We start from the raw sequence: 23,443 nt of genomic DNA on the forward strand, positions 1-23,443 counted from the left end.
GTTTCTGAATGTGGTATTGCCCCTCTTTCCCAGTTTCAACTTTGGCTCTTGTTCACAATGATTTGGCATTACACGTGACGCTGCCCTCCACCACTATCTCCAACCCCTACACAAGTAGGCAAAGGGCACTTCTGGAAGAACTCAGCTGGTTGTTTCAGACTGTAGTGTGGGCTGGTGGCTGCTATTCCACCAACACTGTTCTGACTGCATCTGGACAATGACCCCCCCCCATCCACTACTGCCTATGCAAATTGTTCAGAATGTTCCCTGGATTGACTGTGCAGCTCAGTGGTGCAGGGAGTTGTTTAGTTTCATGTACATCTCTACCTGGTGATATTCTCCTCCTTTTCTTTTGGTTAAAAGGAAGCATCCTAAAGTAATTAAGAGAGACACTCTGGGGCACACTGCCTGGATTTGCCTGTGGTTCAGTCACTTGCCAGCTGGGGAAGTTGGAATCCTCATCTGTAACAGAGAGTTAATCACACCAGTCTTCTGAGATTGCCAAGAGGACTAAATTTAATGACTGGATATTAGTTAATCATGTACAACAGTGCCTGCCACTTAGTGAGTGCTTGTGAGTGATACGTATTTGGTATGAGGGTAGTGGGGGATCCACTGTTTATATTTGCATTGAGAGCAACTTTGTGAAATATAGTTTTGGGAATTTGGTTTTGACCTTTTATTGCCTTTAATATAATTTTTGTTGTTGTTTTAAAGATTTTATTTATCTATTTGAGAGAAAGAGCCCGTGTACATGCTTGCACACAAAAAGGGGGAACTGCAGGCAGAGGGAGAAGGAGAAGCAGGCTCCCCACTGGGTAGGGAGCCGGATGCAGGACTTGATCCCAGGACCCCAGGATCCAGATCCTGACCTGAGCTGAAGGCAGGCGCTCAACCAACTGAGCCACCCACACACACCCCTCACATCATGTTGTTGAATAGAAAGATCTGCTGACTTGTATAATAGAAAGATCTGACCTGTATGATGTCAGTCTGCCAAAATGACAGGATTTGGGAGTTTCAGAAAAATTAATTATGGAGCAAAAACTGCACAGACAACATAAAAATGCCACTGCTCGCAGTGGCACAAACCCAGCTTTGCACCACTCCTCCGATCTCTATTCTCATCATTGTACTCTTGTCCTGACGGTACAGTGGCTGTGACGGTTTCCCTGCAGGGAGCAGTAGAGAATCTGGAGGCAGGCTCCCTTTTCCTGGTTGAATAAAGATGATTTGCCTAGTGAGGAGCCTTGGCTGTTGGGGCAGCAACTTGAGGAAGAATAGAGGGGCAGTAGGGAGGAGGGGTAACGCAGTAGCAGTGTGGGGCTCCCAGGCTGCTGGGTGCGAATGCACCCATGTGCCTGACCACCTGCACATCACATTTTATAATTTCTAAATTATATTAAAGCTTCACATTTCTTTATTTTCTAGTTAAAAATATATCTGTAGAAATATCCAGGATTGTATTCAGAGAGAAACTTAGAGCCTTACTTGCATTTGTTAGTAAGCATTTTTCTATACTTACCAAATTAGTAACAGAAGGAAGATTTCTTATTAATACTTTATTAATAAAGTATAGCTATCAGAAACATAAAAAAACATCATACTTAATGGTAAAATGGTATAAAATTTTCATTAAAGTCAGAAACAAGATGAATGTGCTTATAATAATTTTTTTAGAGTACATTTTATGGAAGTTCTAGCTAATGCAATCAAATAAGAAAAATAAAGGAGGTATGCATATTGGAACAGAAGAGCCAAATTGCAATTATTTGCCAATGATATGATGATCTATGGTAGAACATTTAAGAAAGTTGGCTGGTAAAATACCAGTACTTACAAGAGAGCTCAGCAAGATAAGCAGCTCAATAGAAAAACAAACAAAAGATTTTGATAAACACTGCAAAAAAAGATGTAAGCACATCATTAGTCATCAGGAAAAGGAAAATAAAAATAACCACACACACATTAGAATAGCTAGAACTGAAAAGACCATAACAAGTAATGGCAATGATGTAGAGCAACTGTAATTTTAATACATTGCTGATAGGAATGTAAAATGGTACAACCACTTTGGAAAGCACTTTGGCAATCTCTTACCAAGTTTGTTTATCAGAATTCCACTGCTAAGTATATACCCAAGAGAAATGAAAATATTTTTCCACACAAAGACTTGTACACAGATATTCACAACTCAAAATTAGAAGGACCTCAAATATTTATTAACAGGTGAGTGGATAAACAAATTGTGGCATATTTATATAATAGAATATACTCAGATACACACAACAACATAGCTGAATCTCAAAAATATTTTGCAGAATGAAAAAAAAACAAACAAAAGAATACATAGCATTTGATTTTATTTATAAGAAATTCTTTTTTAGGGATGCTTGAGTGGCTCAGTTGGTTAGGTTAGGCATCTGCCTTCAGCTCAGGTCATGATCCCAGGGTCCTGGAACCAAAGCCCTACAACAGGCTTCTTGTTCTGGGAGAGGCTGCTTCTCCCTCTCCTTCTGCCTGCTGCTCACTCTGTTGTGTGCTCTCTCTATGTCAAATAAATAAATAAATACATCTTTAAAAAAAAAGAAATTCTTTAAAAAAATGCATTACTAATCTCTAATGACAGAAAGCAGATCAGTGGTTGCCTATGGAGAGGTTTCAACAAAGGGGGTATTAAGGAACCTTTTGGTGTGATGGAAATGTTTCTTATTTTAATTGGACTGTATACTTAATGGATGCATTTTGTTGTATGTAAATTATCTCTCAATGAAGTTGATTTTTTATTTTTATTTTTATTTATTTGTTTATTTTTTAAGTAGGCTCCATGCCCAATGTGGGGCTTAAACTCATGATCCTGAGATCAAGAGTCACATGATCTAACAACTGAACCAGCCAGTTACCCCTGAAGTTGATTTTTTTAAGTGGGCTCCACCCTCAGGCCTGAACTCATGACCCTGAGATCAAGACCTGAGCTGAGATCAAGAGCCAGATGCTTAACGGACTAAGCCACCCAAGTGCCTCTGAAAGTGATTTTTTTAAAGTGTCAGCCTTTTATTTTGGATTTTTATGTCCTTCTTTTTTTCTTTACTTTTTCTTTTAGTTTGTTTTTACTTGTTGAATAAGACAAACTCAAGGATGTTCACTGAATTGTAAGAGAGCTCAGATTGATCCATCTAACTTAGGGACCTCTTTCCTGATTCTGCCCTGTTTTCTTTTCAGCTACCTCTAGCCCTGCATTTTGATTTCATCCCTTATATCAAGCAGCCTATTATTTCTGTACTAGATGTTGGTGTTTGCTCTTTTTGGGTCAACTCAGCACTTCCTTAGCAAATTTATACATTTTAGACTTTCCTCTGTTTGGGCTACATGGGTAGGATACTTTGCTTCCATCTGCACTGTAACTCAGCCCTGTTCCAATGTGCTGACCCCAACAAGGCTTAGCCAGTGGTCCTATAAGGAATAGGGTGTCCAGCAGGTAGGGTGGGTACTCCACTGGGTGCGGCAGGAGGAAGGGAGTAGGCCAAGGAGAGCTTCATGGTATGAGAAATGCTTTAAAAACTGTACTCAGAAAGGATTGGTTATATTTCTACTGTATGTGAGACTCAGTGCTTTGTGCTCATTCTCCACTTAATACTAACATGCCTAATAGCTGGCTAAAGATAGAGCTAGATTCTGAATCTGCTTGTTCCTGCTCTTTGCACTCTACTACACAGACTCTCAACTTCAAGCATTACTGCTCTCATTCACACTCTTCCCTCAGAGAACTGGAGGGTAAACAGTGAGGACTGACAATCCCAACCTTCGGGTGCCCTTAAAAGCACAGCAAGCAGGAAAACTATTTTGGGGATGTCAGTGGGCGAGGTCAGAGAGGATGAACTAGAAGGCATACTTGTGCAGGGTTGTTGGTAACTCCTGTTTGAAGCAGTGTGTGTCATGGAAGGCAGCCAAATAGCATGGACTTACATAGAAGCCTGAACAAGTGATCAGGGCCAGAGGGAGAGAGGCCCGGTGGATCTCTGAATTAATTAAATCATAACATTTTAGAGCATGAAAGGATCTTAAGAGATCACATAGTCCCACTACTCCATCTTAAAGATGAATCGATGTGGCTTAAGGAATTTAAAAGATTTCCCCAAAGTCTTGCTAGTTAATAATTGACTTAAAATGAAAATTCTAGTCTCCTCACTATGAGTTGAGTAATTATTACCATGAGGCCAGGCTGCTGATTTATGTTCACTTTTACCCTTAGCTTCCTGACCCATTTTAACTAATACATGTGTCTAATCTGACCTGATTACAAGCTGACCTTTCCAAATCCTTTTTTTTTTTCCTCCAACTCCTTTTTAAATAAATTGCCAAGGGACGCCTGGGTGGCTCAGTGGTTGAGTGTCTGCCTTCGGCTCAGGGTGTGATCCTGGAGTTCTGGGATCAAGTCCCACACTGGGCTCCCTGCAAGGAGCCTGCTTCTCCCTCTGCCTGTGTCTCTGCCTCTCTCTCTCTCTCTCTCTCTGTGTCTCTCATGAATAAATAAATAAAATATTTAAAATAAAAATAAATAAATAGCCTAGGAAATATACATCTGTAAAATGCTTTATGTCTTATCCAAATTCTATTTAACTAATAAAATTGTGAAGAATTCATGCAAAGAAATACAATAAATTAAATATAGCCACTCTCCCTAGAGAAAAGCCTTTCCTGCTATTGAACCATAACATAAAACAATAGGGTCTCTGAAAGTGTAGGAAATTCATGTGTCACCTACTCAAGAAGGGATGCATATGTACAACTTCATCTTGTTTTTCCTATGCTTTCAGAAAAGTATTCCCCTTCACCTCTGAGCTCTACCTATTTAAGTCTGGGACATCAAAACTGTTATTCATAAAAAATAAAAATAAAAAAATTTAAAAACTGTTATTCATTTATACTAAGAATCACTCGAATACTTTTGTACGTTGGCAAACTGTCCTCCATCTCCTTTGCCCAGGCTAGATCAGCGTGCATGTGAATGACAATAATTGAGGAAAATTCTATAATTTAAGGTGAAAGTCTTGACAAACTAAAAGAAAATTATTATATTTTTAAATCAAAGCTGCTGAAATAGTAAATTTCACTTAAATTCAGTATTTTGAATTTCTATACTGTATATGATTGCTTAAAAAAAACCCATAAAGTTTGAGGGGTGCCTGGCTGACTCAGTCAGTAGAGCATTCAACTCTTGATCTCAGGGTTGTAAGTTTGAACCTTAGATTGGGTGTGAAGATATTTAAAAATAAAAATCTGAGGGGTACCTAGGTTGCTCAGTTGGTTAAGCATCCAATTCTTGGTATCCATTCAGGTCATGATCTTGGAGCCCTGTGTTGGGCTGCATACTCAGTGAGGAGTCGGCTTCAGATTCTCTTCTCTGCCTCTTCCTCTACCCCCTCCCTGCATGTGCTCTCTCTCTCTTTCTCTCTCTCTCTCTCTCATTCTCTCTCCCTAAAATAAATAAATATTTACAAAAATAAAATCTGGGAAAAAATACAAAATTTGAGATTTCTTATAAACACCTGACAGAGATACTGATCATAAATAATGAGCGAAGCTAATATGTGTCTGAATTTATCTCGCTGAATGGATAACTGAAAAGTGTATTGTGATGGTGATTGGATTGTATTGGTCACCTGTTCTTGAAACTTCAAACAACACTGGGTATGTAAATCAAGAGTGTGAATCACTGGAGGAACCACCAACAGTTCATGTGCTACTGTTAATTAGTTCACAAAGGATCAACATTTAAAAATCAGTTATCTGTTTTTGTTTTGTTTTGTTTTGTTTTGTTTTAATTCATGAGAGACACAGAGAGAGAGGCAGAGACACAGACAAAGGGAAAGCAGGCTCCCTGTGGGAGCCCGATGTGTAACTCGATCCCAGGTCTCCAGGATCAGGCCCTGGGCTGAAGGCGGCGCTAAACCGCTGGGCCACTGCTGCTGCCCATGGTTTTTTTTTTTTAATTGTGGTAAAAAAACACATAGAAGTTACCATCTTAACCATTTTTAAAGGTACAGTTCAATAGTGTTAAGTACATTCAAGTTGTACTATAATTCTCCAGAAATTTTTCTTTCTTTTTTTTTTTTTAATTTTATTTATTTATTCATGAGAGACAGAGAGAGAGAGAGAGGCAGAGACACAGAGGGAGAAGCAGGCTCCATGCAGGGAGCCCGACATGGGACTCGATCCTGGGTCTCCAGGATCACACCCTGGGCTGAAGGTGGCGCTAAACCACTGAGCCACCGGGGCTGTCCTCCAGAAATTTTTCATCTTGCAATGAAATGAATTGCAATTTTTCATCTTGCAATTTTTCATCTTGCAAAACTGTGACTCCTCATTCCCAACCCGCCCCCTCAAGTAACCACTATTATACGTCCTGTCTCTAATGAATATGACTACTTGAGGTACTTCATATAATTGAAATCATACAGTTTTAACCTTATGTGACTGGCTTTTTTCACTTAGCATACTGCCCTCAAGATTCATCTGTATTGTAGCATGTGATAGGATCCTCTTCTTTTTTAAGGCTGAATAATATTCCATTGTATGTGCATATCATAGTTTCTTATTCATCTGTTGATGGACACTCTCTTGGCTATTGCAAAACATGCTGCTGTGAACATGGATATGCAAACATATGTTCAATATTCTGCTTTCAATTCTTTTGGATGTATACCTGGAAGTGGGATTGCTGGATCATATGGTAATTTTATTTTTAATTTTTCAGAAACCAACAACTGTTTTTCATAGTCATGGCACCATTTTACATTCCCATCAACAGTGCACAAGGGTTCTCTTTTCTTGACATCCTCTCCAACATATTATTTCCTGAATTTTTGATAATTGCTATTCTAACAGGTATGACATCTCATTGTAATTTTGATTTGCGTTCCTCTGATAATTTATGAAGTTGAACACCCTTTCATGTACCTATTGGCCATTTGGGCATTTTCTTTGGAAAAATGTCTATTCAGATCCTCTCCCTATTTTTTTAATCAGATTGTGTTTTAGGTGTTGAGTTGTATGAATTCTTTACATATTTTGGATATTAGCCCCTTATCAGATATATGCTTTGCAAATATTTTCTCCCGTTCAATAGGCTGTTTTTTCATTTTGTTTATTGTTTCCTTTACTGTGCAGAAGATTTTAGGTTTGGTGTGATCTTACTTTTGTTGCTGTTGCTTTTGCTTTTGGTGTCAGATTCGAAAGATCATTACCAAGATTTGTGTCAAGGAGCTTACTGTCTATATTTTCTTTTAGAAGTTTAATGGTTTCAAGCCTTTGGTTCCATAATCCATTTTTTTTCTTTTTTCTTTTTTAAAGTAATTTCTACACTTAATGTGGGGCTCGAACTCACAACCTAAGATCAAGAGTCACATGCTCCATTGACTGAGCCAGCCAGGCACACCAAGTCTTTAGTCTAATTTGAGTTGATTTTTGTGTATGGTGTAAGAAAGTGGTCCAGTTTCATTGTTTTGCATGTGTCTGTCCAGTTTTCCCAGCACCATTTATTGAAAAGACTACTCTTTCCCCTTTGTATATTCTTGCCTCCTTTGTTAGAGATTAATGGACTATGTATGCATGAGTTTATTTCTGGGATCTCTATTCCATTGATCTATGTGTCTGTTTTTATGCCAACACCATACTGTTTTGATTACTATGGTTTAATATATATAGTAATTATAGTAATAGAATTTAAAATCAGGGATCATGTTGCTTTCAGCTTCTTCTTTCTCAAGATTCAGGAGCTTCTATGGTTCCATACAAATTTTAGGATTCTTTGCTTTATTTCTGTGAAAAATACTATTGCTATTTTGATAAGGATTGCATTGGATTTGTGGTAGTGTGGTAGTGTGGACATTTTAATAGTATTGATTCTTGCAATCCATGAGCATAGAATATTTTACCATTTATTTATGTATTCTTCATTTTTTTCCTTAATGTCTTATAGTTTTCAGTGTATAGATCTTCCACCTTCTTGGTTAAATTTATTCCTGGGTATTTTATTCTTTTTGATGCAATTGCAAATAGGATTGTTTTCTTAATTTCCCTTTCTGATAGTTTATTATTAGTGTATAGAAATGCAACACATTTTTCTGTATTGACTTTGTATCTTACAACTTTACTGAATTTATTATTTCTAACAGTGTTTTTTTTTTTAAGATTTTATTTATTTATTCATAGACACAGAGAGAGAGAGGAGGCAGAGACACAGGCAGAGGGAGAAGCAGGCTCCACGCAGGGAGCCCGATGTGGGACTCGATCCTGGGTCTCCAGGATCACACCCCAGGCTGCAGGCGGCGCCAAACCGCTGCGCCACCGGGGCTGCCCTATTTCTAACAATGTTTTGATGAAGTCTTCAGGATTTTCTATATGTAATATGTCATCTGCAATTAATGACAGTTTTACTTCTTCCTTTCCAATTTAGATGCCTTTTATTTCCCCTTCTGGGGGAAATATGCTGGGACTTCCATTACTATGTTGACTAAAAGTGGAGAAAGTGTACCCTTGTTTTGTTCCTGTTTTCTTCCTATAAGGGAAAAGCTTTTAGCTTTTCACCATTGAGTATGATGCTAGCCATGGTCTTGTCAGATATGGCCTTTATTATGTTGAAGTATGTTTTACCTGCTTTGTTGAGAATTTTTGATATGTATATGTATATAAATTGAGTTTTGTTAAAAGATTTGTGTCTTTCATTCTGATAACATGGTGTGTCACATTGATTGATTTGTGGATGTTGAGCCAAACGTGCATTCCTTCAATAAATCCCACTTGATTATGGTATATGATCCTTTTCATGAATTGTTGGATTTGGTTTGCTAATACTTAGTTGAGAATATTTCAATCTGGATATCAGGATATCAGCATATGGTCTGAAATTTTCTTTTCCTGTGGCATCCTTGTCTGGTTTTAGTATCAAGGTAATGTTGGCATCATGAAATGACTTTGGGAGAGTTTCCTCCTCTTATATTTTTTGAAAGAATTAAGAAAGACTGGTATTAATTCTTTGAAGGTCTGGGGGAATTCACCAGTGAAGCCACTCTGTCCTGGACCTTTGTTTGTTGGTTTGTTAATTACTAACTCAGTCTCCTTGTTAGTAATCTATCTGTTCAGATTTTCTATTTCATCCTGATCCAGTCTTGGTAGGATATGTGTTTCTAGGAATTAATCCATTTTTTTATAGGTTGCCCAATTTGTTGGTGTATAATTGTTCACAGTAGCATTGTACAAAGTAGCCTCTTATGGCCCTTTGTATTTCTGTGGTATCAATTATAACTTCACTTTTGTATCTAATTTTATTTAAATCCTCTCTCTTTTTTTCTTGGTGAGTCCAGTTAAAGGTTTGTCAATTTTGTTTACCTTTTTAAAGAACTATCTCTTATTTTCATTGATCTCTTCAATTGTCTTTTTTAGTCTCTATTTTATGTATTTCTGCACTGTTTGTTATTTCCTTTTCCCCACTTTGAGCTTCATTTATTCTTCTTTTTCTAGTACCATGAAGTGTAAAGTTAGATTATTTGAGACTTTTCTTGTGTCTTGAAATATGCATTTATTGCTATGAACTTCGCTCTTTGAACTACTTTTGCTGCATCATAAATTTTGTTGTTTTTTTTTAAAGATTTTATTTATTTATTCATAGACACAGAGAGAGGCAGAGACACAGGCAGAGGGAGAAGCAGGCTCCACGCAGGGAGCCCGACGTGGGACTCAATCCTGGGTCTCCAGGATCCTGCGCTGGGCTGAAGGCAGTGCTAAACTGCTAAGCCACCCAGGCTGCCCCAGTACCATATTCTTTTATCTCCACATATCTCTGAATTTTCCAATATTCTTCATGTAATTATTTTGTAGTTTCATATCATTGTGGCTGGAAAACAAGTTTGATATGATTTAAATACTCCTAAATTAATAAGACTTGCCTTGTGGCCTACCATATGATCTGTCTTGGAGAATGCTCCATGTGTACTGAAAAAGAATGTGTGTTCCTTTGTTTTTTGATAGAATATTCTATATATATCTTTTAAGTTCATTGGGCCTAATGTGTTAAGGCCAATGTTTCCTTACTGATTTTCTGTCTGGATGATCTATCCACTGATGTAAGTGGAATGTTAAGTCCCCTCTATAATTGTACTGCTATTGATGTCTCCCTTTAGGTCTGTTAATATTTGCTATATATATTAGATTCTCCTTTGTTGGGTGCAAAAGTATTTACGAATGTTATATTCTCTTGTTGGGTTGACTACCTTATCATTATGTAATGCTCTTCTTTGCCTTATTGCAGTCTTTGTTTTAAAGTCAGTTTTGTCTGATATAAGCATAGCTACCCAGCTTTCTTTTGGTTTCCATTTGCATGGGACACTTGTCTCCATCCCTTCACTTTTAGTCTACATGTGTCCTTACATCTAAAGTGAGTCTTTTGTGGATAGCATATAAATGGATCTTGTTTTTTTTTTTTTCTTTTCCATTCAGCCAGTCTATGTATTTTGATTGAAGAATTTAGTCCATTTACATATAATTTTTGATAGGTATCTATTTATTGTCATTGTGTTCATTGTTTTTTGGCTGTTTTTGTAGTTACTCTCTGTTCTTTTGGATTTGATGATTTTATTTAGTGGTGTGTTCAGATTCTTTTTTCTTTATCTTTTGTTTATTTAGTATATATTTTCCCCTTGTGGTTACCATAACACTTATATAAGAACTTATATCTATAATAATCTATTTTAAATTGAGAACAACTTAAATTTGATCACATTCTAAATCTCAACATTATTACTCTTCACCCCTCCTCACGTTTTGTGTTTTTAATGTCAGATTTTACATCTTTTTATCTGGTGTATTCCTTAACTAGTTATTATAATCATCATTATTTTTACTACTTCATTTTTTGACCTTCATGCTAGTTTAGTAAGTGATTAGTACCCTACTTTCCCTACTTTACTATATACTTACCTGTCCAATGAGATTTATCCTTTCTTATGTTCTCTTGTTACTAATTATCCCATCTTTCAGCTTAAAAAATTCCCTTTAACATTTCTTGTAAGGCTGATTTAGTGGTGAAATCCTTTACCTTTTGCTTTTCTGTAAAATTATTTATCTCTCCTTCAATTCTGAATGATAAGTTTGTCAGGACTACCTGACAAAGTAGGTTGAGAGGTTTTTTTGGTTGGAAGTTTCTTCTTTCAGCACTTTGAATATATCATGCCACTCCCCTCTGCCTTCATGGTTTGTGATGGAATATCTGCTGATAGTCTCGTGGAGGATTCCCTTATATGTAACAATTTATTTTTTCTCTTGGTGCTTTTAAGATTCTCTCTTTCTTTAAATTTTTGACATTTTGATTGTAATGTGTCTTGGTATGGGTCTCTTTGGATTCTCTTGTTGGAAATCTTTAGGCTTCGTCATTCTGGATGTCTGTTTCCTCCCCCCAGGTTAGAGAAGTTTTCAGCCACTATTTCTTCAAAGACTTCTTCCTGTTTTTCCCTCTCTTCTCCTTTTGGGAGCCCTATAATACAAATTTAGTCTGTTTGATGTTGTCCCATATGCTCCTTGAGCTATCTTCACTTTTTTCCCATCTTTTTTCTATTTGCTGCTCTGATTGGGTGAGATCCATTGCCTTATATTTGAGTTCACTGATCCTTTCTTCTGCTTCATCTATTCTGATGTTGAATCCCTTTAGTGTAATTTTCAATTCAGTTATTGTGTTCCTCAGCTCTGTGACTTCTATTTAGCACTTTATATTTTCATCTCTTTGTTGAAGTTCTCACTGTGTTCATCCCTTCTTCTCCCCATATTTGGTGAGCATCTTTATGACCATGATTCTGAAATCTTTATCGGTAAAGTATCTCTGTTTCATTAAGGTTTTTTTTTTTTTCCTTAGGTTTTATCTTGTTTTTTTGTTTGGCACATATTTCTCCATTTTTTCATTTTGCTTGACTTTCTATATTGGTTTCTATGATGTTGAGACTTCTCTCCCAGTCATATCTTGTGTAGAAGATAAACCTTGTGTTCAATCCTACACCAGCTCTTGGTTGTCTCTCAAACCTTTGTTTGCCCAAGCAGCCTATTGTACTTTTAGTAGCTCTCTGTAATTACATATGTGCCCAGACTTGTCAATATCCCAAATGGGAGTATCTCAGCACCTAGATTCAGGCTGATTGGAAGCCAGATCATCAGTAATCAGCTTTTAAATGTATATAAGTATATACAGTCTTGTAGCTATCATATTATAAGCCCTACTGGCCACCAGAGCCAAGAGATGCAGAGATATCCTCTGTGTGGCAATTATAAAAATTGGGCTCCAGATGAGTGTATAACCTCTTTTGTGGTAGGTACTAGGAAGCTGGAGCAAGGTAGAAATGCCAAGATGGTGTCTACAGCCTATGTTCCCTGAGAACAGCTCTGTAGGCCATTAGATATCTGCTAAGTCTGAAGCCTGCCCCTCAGGCTTTTCTGTTTTTGTTTTGTCTTTTTTTTTTTCTTTTAAAGATTTATTTATTTATTTATTTATTCATGAGAAAACACAGAGAGAAGAAAGAGAGAGAGAGACAGAGACAGAGACACAGGCAGAGGGAAAAGCAGGCTCCATGCAGGGAGCTGGACGCGGGACTCAGTGCCGGGTCTCCAGGATTACACCTTGGGCCAAAGGCGGTGCTAAACCGCTGAGCCACCCAGGCTGCCCTTGTTTTGTCTTTTTAATAGTGGCCATCTGAATGGATGTGAAATGACATCTTATTGGGTTTGGTTTGCATTTCCTTAATGATTACTATGGTGAGCATCTTTCAAGTGCTTTTTGGCCAGGCATCTGGTTTTAACCTATTATAGACTGTCAAATGGTAGCTATTTTCAGCCAATCTGCATGTCATTTATAAGACTACATAACAAAACATCCCATAAAACAAACAGTCTGAAGGCCAAAGAGCTTTTTCAGGTGACTCCAAAGTTAAGCACATGTCATGTCAGTTGGGTTCTATTAGATTGGAGAGCTTCATTGTGTGCTCAAAGTACACAGTACTTCTAGCTCAGTCAATGTTTAAATAAGTTGATGAATACTCACTTGGGAGGTTTACAAAGACCTCTTAAAAGAAGGGATATTTTATCATGTATAGTAAACTCCAGGTCTATATGGCCTAGATGGCTTCACTAGTGCTTTCTTCTATCCATTTAAGGAAGAAATAAGACCAACTCTACACAAAATAGGACACTTTCAAACTCATATTATGAGGCTGATATTGTTCTGATACCAGAGCCAGATTGTATATATAAATACATATTTTATATATATGTATTTATTTCTATGTATACATTTTATGTACATATGTGTATAAAATTATATAGGCATCCTCCTTCTTCTTTCTACACTTCTTAGTTATCCATTACAAGCCAAGAAAAAAAATGCATTTCACAGCTTTTACCTTGATGGTAAGGTGCAAAGGGTGGAAGCATAGCATTAGCAATGTAGGCTACTCTTTGGTGTGACCCATCAAATTCCACCCCATGCTCAGAATCGTAGCCTTTTGAACTGGTTGGCCACCATCTGAAAAAGGAAAAAATTCTGTAAGCCAAAATGAATTGAAAGGTTGACATGCTTTAAAGGAGGCTGATTAGGGATAAAAATATACCATTGGATGTTCTTCTGATAAACAAAGTAAACAAAACCATGGGATAGACCCATTAGAAGGCATTTGTGAGACACTCAGACTCTGAGAATTGATGCTTTGATGAATTAGAAGGGCAGGGAAAGATTGCAGGGTTAGTTTCCACTTGAGCAGGGGTTTGTTTACCCAAGTATCTGAAGTCAGAGCCAACACATCTAACGGTACTGACTCTGTGCAGTGTTTCTTTGCATTTGAGGGGTGGGCTGCAGTCTCTAAAAGTGGGTTTTTCTTTAAAGAGTGGAGCAATGATCTCATCCTTGAGTCCCACACAAGCCCAGTAGGCAGCCCTCCAGGCAAGGGTGGGATTGTCAGGATGCTTTCCATTGGTACAACAGGAGGACTAAAGGGGCTTTCCACAGATGTGGAGTTTCCTTGGGATCACATTATAGTTTTTGACCCTTCTGTTTCCCTGCTGCAGTGTTGGCTATTCGATGGTAGGGGGCATTGTTTTATTCAGCTTTGTATTTCCTCAAACCTGACCCATTGCCTGGCACCCAGTTGGTTTCCAGTAAATAGTGTACCTAGTTGGGGGCCTTAAGACACCTCTCAGTTCCCTAAGGGCTTCATTGTATGAGGGACATACCCCTGCAGTTCCTACAAGTAAGGTGGACATCTGTGCATTTCTCCTGAGCCCCCTGAAGCCCATTTAGCATTCATTACTTAATAATTAGTTGTATCATGAGCTAGCTTAACACAGAGGCCCAAACTTGAGTAGTTTTCTGCAGTGGCTCCCTAATGTGGCTCAGCAAGCCTGCAGATACTTAGAAGGGCAACCTGGTTCATTCCAACCCTGTGGTCCCCCTTTGATTGGCTCTGGCCTCCAAGCCAGTTCTCAGCATTAGGTTCTTCTCTTCTGCTTCCTGGTTTCCCTGAGCCCTCAGTGGGGAACTCATCCCTTAGAGTGTTTAGTAGAAGTCCAGACTTTCAGCTGAGAACCCAAGACTTTGGGACCTGAACAGATTGGAATTATTTAAGGGTAGCATGTCAGTAAAGAGCAGGGAGTTCTATTTCAAATCTCTAAATGACTTTACTAACACCCACCATTTTTTTTAATACACAGTTAAATTGCTATAACGAAAAAAATTTTTTTAAAAATAAAGCCATAAATAATATAGAAGTTTCTTTTTTTTTTCCTATAATGGTCCAGATGTAGTGGTCCAGGCTTGTGGGAAAGTTCTGCCATCTTATGTTTGGTGAAGACTCTGGTTGTTGATGTTTTCCTACTAAAGAAAAGAAGGAAAGAGGTAGAAGAAGCTCTCCCCTGATGTGTTTTAAAGATACTGTACATGACCCCTGCAATCACAATCCAGCACAAGAACCTAACCCAGGGCCACAGTCTATGATGCATACCTAGGGCCCTGTTAAAATCTCTGCTCCAGGGCCTGGCTGTTCCATCCTCTCCTCTTTATACCAAGACACTTGTTTCCCCTATAAAACAAAATATTTGCCCTTGTCCCTAAAGGTGACATTTTGCCTTCTGCCTCTGTACTGTTGTAATTACTGTCTTTGCTGGAAAACTCTCCCTTCCTTTCCAAAGCCAATCCCTACTCATCCTTCTGGGTGGGAAGGCTGCTGAAGTAGCAAACCTGAGAGATTTAGAGCCAGCTGTACAAAGTGCTCCTTATATCCTGGAAAACACCATGTCTCTCCACCCACTGCTCGTGCCACAGCCCCAGAAGTCATCCTGCCTCACCCCTACATCTGACCCATCACCAAGTTCTATATTCCAAAGAGCTCTCAAATCCCAGCTGGTCTCTCTCTGCTTCCACTGCCACTATTATAGGAGCCCCCAAACCAAAATGTGTTTGAGAGTGAAAGGCACCTCAACAGGTGGCAAGAGAGGACAACAGTCATAACTTGGGTAGATTCTAGGCAAACCAGGGCCTGGGTAACTAGGCTCTGAGGTCACTCTAGTTTCTAGCATGGTTTGGATCTCTGGCCCTCCTGCCTGATTTCCCTGTTTCCAGGCTGGCCCCCTCCATTCCATTCGCCACACAATAGCCCAAGTGCTCTGTTTAATACATAAAACTAATCATGGCACTGCCTGCTACAAACCTTTCAGTGCCTCTTAGCCATTTTAAACTCTCAATGACATTATTATTATCACATCCTAAATAGTTGATTGGTCTGGGAGTTTTAGTTTAAATGATGTGAAGTTCTTGCTATAACAATAACTCCTGGTGCTGTTAGTTCCCAACATTTTATAATTACTTCATATCTTACAGTTTTCATTAGCAAATTAGCTGTAGATTTAGTTAATTAATAAAGCAGGGAACTTCAGAAAAATATATGATAGAAATAGATAGATAATCTGCCAATGGCTCCCTAGTGCCCTCAGGACAAAATACAAATTGATTAATGTGATATTCTAGGTTCTTTGTAACTGGCTCCTGCCTACTTTTCTAGTCTTAACTCACCTCTCTAGCCGGGCTCCTAAATATTCCATCTCCTGTCTCTGAGCCTTTGTACTATGTTCACTCTGCTTGAAGATCATCCCATAAGCCTTGTACCCAGCAGATTTCTATTCCCTTTTCAATTCTCCATGTAGACATCATTTACTCTAGGAAGCTGTATATTCCAACATATTACATTATTTTTGTAATAATTGTCCAGTTGTTTGGTGCCATCCATGGAAGTCTGCAAGTTCTGTGAAGGGAAGGCCTATGTAAGTCTTGTTCACTGTTCTATTCCTAGCCCTTAGCACAGATGGCCCTGATCCCACATGATCTTTGGTCAAGTGTCCATGTTTTCAGAGTCCTCCTTGCTGCTATGGTAAGTCCTCTCTCAGCCATCTCCACATTCCTTTCATGTGTTGTGGTGTGCCGAATGGTATGAGGCTATCCTCAGGCCGTCTGCTCAGGAGCCTCACCCAGCCAGGCCACTATACAACTATCCTGCCTCAAGGGGTCTGGAGCTCCACAGAGGGCCTAATGGCCTTCCTGAGCTGTGGGATCCCCTTAGTCTTTTCCAGGGCTGCTGTCAGCTTTCATCCAGGCTGAGCGAGGTTACTTTTCAGAGACACTACCAAAATGTGTCTCCATGGCCCTTATCTTCATCTCTCTGAAGTTCATCTTCAGCTCAGTGACCTTTAATCTCCTCTTGGGTAGAACAACTTGCTTTTACGTCATCATGAAATTTTCCTGAATCAGTTGTTTATGGCATGAATTTTGAAAGATTGGCACTCATATAGGTTTTGGTAACTCAAAAAGTATTTTCTTTCAAAGCTTCTGTCTCTGTCACAAGCATCAAAAGTCTATTTTGATGACTCATTTCTTTGGGTTGTGATCTGGATTTAATGATGCAAAGGAATGTGGGATAAAAAGGAACTAATAAGAATGAGTTCATATGTCAAAATACTGCCTCTATACAGACACAACAAACACACAGACACTTTTTACAATAAAATGGGGTTGCCCCTCCTCCTGTGTCTCTGCCTCTCTCTCTCTCTCTATGTCTATCATAAATAAATAAATAAATAAATAAATAAATAAATAAATAAATATTTTTTAAAAGGACAAATTTCAAATAAATAAATAAATAAACAAATAAATAAATAAAATGGAGTTGCATGCACAGGTATTTATCCTATAGAAATCATTACAAAACAAAGTAAAAAGGAATACATAAAAAGTTTTATAGTGTTTTTTGTTTGTTTTAGAGAGAGATGGAGAATAGAGGGAGCATAAGGAGAGAGACAGAGAAAATCTTATTTATTTATTTATTTATCCATGGTGGTACAGAATAGAATGGTTTCATATTGCAGCATAGCAAATTAAATATATTCTTAGACTTGCCTTTTTAGAAAAACTCATTAAGCAATGAAATCAGAAGTTCTGGGGGTGGAGCTCAAGAATCAGGTTTTTTTTGTGTGTTTTTTAATTAAGTTATTCTAATATGCAGCCTGGTTTGAGAACCACTGAATAAATCCATTAAATCACTCTAAGGAACTGGTTTTTCATACTAAAAAAGGTCATCAAGATATTTCTTTTAAAGATTTATTTGTACATTATTTTAGAGAGAGAGAGAGCGACAGTGCGCAAGAGTGCACGGGGGGAGGGGCAGAGGGAGAGGGAGAGCCAGGATCTCAAGCAGACTCCCTGCTGAGTGCAGAGCCTGGCAGGGGCTCCTGTCTCACGACACTGAGCTCAGGACCTGAGCTGAAATCAAGAGTCAGATGCTTAACTGACTGACCTACCCAGGTGCCCCAATAAAGATATTTTTGCAGGGGGTGACTGGCTGGCTCAGTTGGTAGATCATGTGACTTTTAATTTCAGGGTCATGAGTTCAAGCCCCAGGTGAGGCATGGAGTCTATTTAAAAAAAAAAAAAAAAAAAACTTTTGTAAATAAACATAGATTCTCCATCTGAAAAACACCCTTTTCCCCTGATTTCCTGGCTTTAATAAAAAATATTCTTTCCACCACATTAGGTAGACTTATTGTTTCATGTCTATTTCTTTTTCTAGTTTCTAAGCTCCATGAGGACAGGATTAAGACATTTGTTTTGTTCATTACTGTTTTCCTCCCCCAACACACAAATATCCCAGTTTTTGAGACAAATTAGTCACCCAATAAACGTTTGTTGAATGATCAATAAATTTAGAGTTGCAGAAAATTTGTAACAAAGAATACTTTATCCATGTAAAAATTGATGTAGAAGAATTAAAAAAAGATATTTAATTACTAATATTATATTAGTAGTTAATGCTTTTATTAGATAAAATGCTTCCATAGGAGTTTAGGAATACAAATTTATATTATGGGTAACTTTGAAATAAAAATATACAAGAAAGAGGAATTAAGTGCCATTAATGGAGATGGAGATGAAGAAGAGGGGAGCTGTAATTCACTCCCATGGTATTGAGTTTCTTTTTACAATGGACATATTACAATATTTTAATTAACTTAAAAACTACTTTTATACTGATAAGTGAATTCAGTAAAGTCACAAGATACAAAATCAATGTGCAAAAATCCATTGCATTCCTGTACACTAATAATGAAACAGCAGAAAATGAAATTAAGAAACAATCTCATTTACAATTGCACAAAAACAATACAATATCGAGGAATAAACTCAACCAAAGAGGTGAAAGCCCTGTAAAGTGCTGATGAAAGAAATTCAAGACAACACAAAAAAATAGAAAGGCATTCTATTCTAATGGATCAAAAGAACAAATATTGGGCAGCCCTGGTGCCGCAGCGGTTTGGCGCCGCCTGCAGCCTGGGGTGTGATCCTGGAGACCCGGGATCGAGTCCCACATCGGGCTCCCTGCATGGAGCCTGCTTCTCCCTCTTCCTGTGTCTCTGCCTCTCTCCCTCTGTGTCTATGAATAAATAAATAAAATCTTAAAAACAAAACAAAAGAACAAATATTGTTAAAATATCTCTACTACCCAAAGCAATCCACACATTTAAGGCAACCTCTATCAAAATGCCGCCAGCATTTTTCACAGAACTAGAACCAAAAATCCTAAAATTTGTATGGAATCACAAAAGACTCTGAATAGCCAAAGCAATCTTAAAAAAAAAAAAAAAAAACAATGCTGCAGGTATCACAATTCCAGATTTCAAGTTATATTACAAAGGGTAGTAATTAAAACAATATGGTACTGACATAAAAACAGACACATAAATCAATGGAGTAGAACAGAAAACTCAGAAATAAATGTACAATTATATGATCAGTTGATCTTCAAGAAAGGAGAAATGAATATACAATGGGAAAAAGTCTCTTCAACAAATGGTGTTGGGAAAACTGGACAGACACATGCAAAAGAATGAAACTGGACCACTTTCTTTCATCACACACAAAAATAAACTCAAAACAGATTAAAGTCCTAAATATGAGACCTGAAACCATAAAAATCCTAGAGAACACAGGCAGTAATCTGACTTTGGCTGTAGCAACATTTTTCTAGATATGTCTCCTGAAGCAAGGGAAATAAAAGCAAAATTAAACTATCGGGACTATGTCAAAATAAAAAGCTTCTGCTTAACAAAGGAAACGATCAACAAAACTAATATTCAACCTGCTGAATGGGAAATGTTTGGAAATGACATATCTGATAAAAGGTTAGTATCCAAAATATATAAAGACCTGATATAACTCAACACCCAAAAAACAAATAATCCAATTTAAAAATGGGCAGAAGACATGAATAGGTATTTCTCCAAAGACATACAGATGGCTAACAGACACATGAAAACATTCTCAACATCACTGATCATCAGGGAAATGAAAATCAAAACTACAATGAGATATCACCTCACACCTGTCAGAATGGCTAAAATCCAAAACATAAGAAATAACAGATGTTGGCAAAGATGTAGACTAAAAGTAACCCTTGTGTATTGTTGATGGGAATGCAAACTGGTGCAGCCACTGTGGAAAACAGGATGGATGTTCTTCAAAAAATTAAGAGTAGAACCACTCTACAATCCAGTAATTGCACTATTGGGCATTTCCCCCCCAAAATACTAAAACACTAATTCAAAGGGACATATGGACGCCTATGTTTACTGCAGCATTATTTACAATAGCCAGGATATGGAAGCAGCCCGAGTGTCCATTGATAGATGAATGAATAAGGAAAAGGTGATGTGTGTGTGTGTATGAATATTATCAGCCATATAAAAGAATGAAATCTTGCCATTTGCAAGGACATGGATGGAGCTAGAGGGTATTATGCTAAGTGAACTAAGCCACAGGAAGTCTGATCATACCATATGATTTCAGTCACATGTGCAATTTAAGAAACAAAACAAACAAGAAAAGGAGGAAAAAATGAGAGAGAGAGAGAGAGAGAAACCAATAAATAGACTCAACTATAGAGAAGAGACTGATGGCTCCCAGAGGTGGGGGGGCAGGTGGAGGAAATAGAGTACAGAGACTAAAGAGAACACTTACCATGATGAAAAAAAAATTAAATGATAAAAAAATTTAAAAACAAACTGTTTTTATCATGTACAACATATCGTGAATGTTTGCATTTGTAGTGGAAGCACAGTATTCCATCCCAGAGATGCAACAAAAATATTAACTTTCTGCATTTAGGTTTTCTCTAATTCTTAAAAACATTTAAACAAAGTTGGGTGAGTGTCCTTTTACATACTTGCATACTTAAATACTGACTTTTTAAAAGTCTTTATCACAAAAAATGTTCAAATATGCAAACATAGACTAGTACAATGACCCTCCATGCATCGCATCCACCTCCCACAATTACCATCTTGTTTACACATACACACCCAGCAACTTCCCCCATCCCTGATTATATTGAAGCAAATTTCAAAAATAATATCATTTCATCCATAAATGTTTCAGTATGTGTCATTAAGAGAGAAGATTCTGCTTTTAAAATATAACCATAATACCAATATTACACCTAAAATAATTTTAAACATTAATTTCCTAGTATTAGTAAATGAATAGCATTCAAATTCTCACAGAACTTCAATCTTTTTGTACAATTTCTTTTGCTAGCTAGGATCCAAATAAGATCTGTCTCCTGGCTGCTATACTTCTTAATTGTTTTTTTAGAGCAGCTTGATTGAGGTATAACTTACACAACATAAAATTCACAAACTTGTTTCTCTTTTTATCCATAAACTCCCCTTCCATCTCTTTTTTTCTTTGCAAATTTTTGATGAAGAAAGTGGGTCACATTTCTCACAGCAGCCCCATGTAATGTCACTTAGTGAGTTTCTCCCATCCCCTATATTTCCTGGAAAGTGGAGTTAGATTTAGATGTGGGATCAGACTTAAGCTTTAAATTTTTGGCAAGAATATTTCACCGGTGGTGGTGTGTACTTTCATACACAATGTCTGTGTGTTTATCAACCATTGATGCTTCATGACTGGAGTCCATAGAAGGTCACACAGTGGTGACCTTCTACTGTGTTTTCTTCATTTGTTAACTGGAATACTTTGTAAATAGAAGCCTCCCCTCATCCCTCTCAGGTTACCCAGTACTATATTCATACTGGAATGGCAGAAATGAATACTTAATTCTTTCCTTTTATGTGCCAGTCTGAAAATAAAACATGGGTCTCTCACATTCTCTGAAAGTGACCAGTGAGGGCCTTTCCATTGCTGTTTTTACTACCCTTTTGAATTCATAGATATAGATATTTTTAAAGTGTTTCTATCCAATGTAGTAAGATTCCTTGTTGTGACTCAAACTGTCCTTTCTTTGGCCGACGAGAGCTTTCAATTCCATCCTGGACTTTTTTAACTTAACAGGAGAAGTCAAGTCAATTCTTCCTGCCGGCGCAGGAAGATATTCCAGGCTCGTTCAACCCACTCACTCTAGGACCTAATAATGTCACAGACCAAGGAAAGCACAAGGAAACAAATAAAAACTGAACAAAGGCCCTCAGTTTAACGGGAAAAGGCCCTGGGGCATGAGTCAGAATATCTGAGTTTAAGTCCTGACTCTGTAAGCTGTTGAGTATTTCATTTGACACAACTGGTATACTCTGATTCTCTCTCTTTTTAAAATTTTCTCTTATTTGTCTTATTTGTCTATGAGGATAATAATAGCAGGAACAGCAGAAACAATGACCATGGCCTGCTTGAGCAGGTGTCTGTGTAAAGTCATTTTAAAAACCGCACTCTAGGGGATCCCTGGGTGGCTCAGCGGTTTAGTGCCGCCTTCAGCCCAGGGCCTGATCCTGGAGACCCAGGATCGAGTCCCACGTCGGGCTCCCTGCATGGGGCCTGCTTCTCCCTCTGCCTGTGTCTCTGCCTCTCTCTCTCTCTCTCTCCCCCTCTCTCATAAATAAATAAATAAATAAATAAATAAAATCTTTAAAAAAAAAAACGCACTTGAACTATACGCTATCGCCTGGGGACCCTACCTGAAGAAGCTGTCCACCAGGGCAGGCGGTGGTTTCTCTTCCTTCATCTGCCTAGTGGTTTCTTTAAAATGCTCTCTCTAAAGGGCTCTTGAAACTCCTTTCTAAAATACCAGTGAGAACAAGGCTGGAGATGAATCTCCAGAACTCAGTGCCTGAAAGAGTGTGGGCAAGTGGGCACAGGCATGTCACACTGTTGAGAGGGTCAAGCAGTAGGACTTTCCCGAAGGGTCATTAGCCTGTATGTAACCACCTTCCTTTGATTCAGCAATCCTACCTCCTTGAGGGAGCAATAAGACAAATGAGATAAGATGAATTTGTGAGAATGACCATTACAGAATGATTTGTGAAACCTTAAAAATTGGAAAGAATCTAAATATATAAGTAGTTATGAAAATGATGAAACATCCATGATATAAAATGGAATACCATACAAAAACTGAAAATAATTTCATAGGTCTATATTGACTGACATGAGACATATCTGTTCTTAAACCTAGACAAATCAAGACACAGAAACTGGGGTGGGGAGGGACATAGGGGAAACCAGAAACAAGCAGAGAAGTCAATTCACAAATATGCAGCAAAAAGCCAGGGGTGGTCAATGCCTCATGTCTTCCCTTGGGGTGGAGCCCAGCACCTGGCCATGCCCACGAAGCTCTGTAGCACGCAGACAGGAGCCAATCTCTGGTGGTAGGAGCACTGCTCACGTGAGCTGCTCCCCTTGTACTTTTTCTCATTTTCTGAAATGTTTTACAAGGAGCATATGTTATTACAACAACAACAAAAACTGAACGATGTTTGTATTGGTTTCCTGGGGCTGCAGTAACAGAGAACCACCCTCACAGCCGCCATGGTTGTCTCACGGCTCTGGAGGCTGGAAGACTGAGGGGTGGTCAATGCT

This window comes from Canis lupus, chromosome 25, assembly GCF_003254725.2.
Source record: "Canis lupus dingo isolate Sandy chromosome 25, ASM325472v2, whole genome shotgun sequence".
In the NCBI taxonomy this organism is placed as follows: Eukaryota; Metazoa; Chordata; class Mammalia; order Carnivora; family Canidae; genus Canis; species Canis lupus.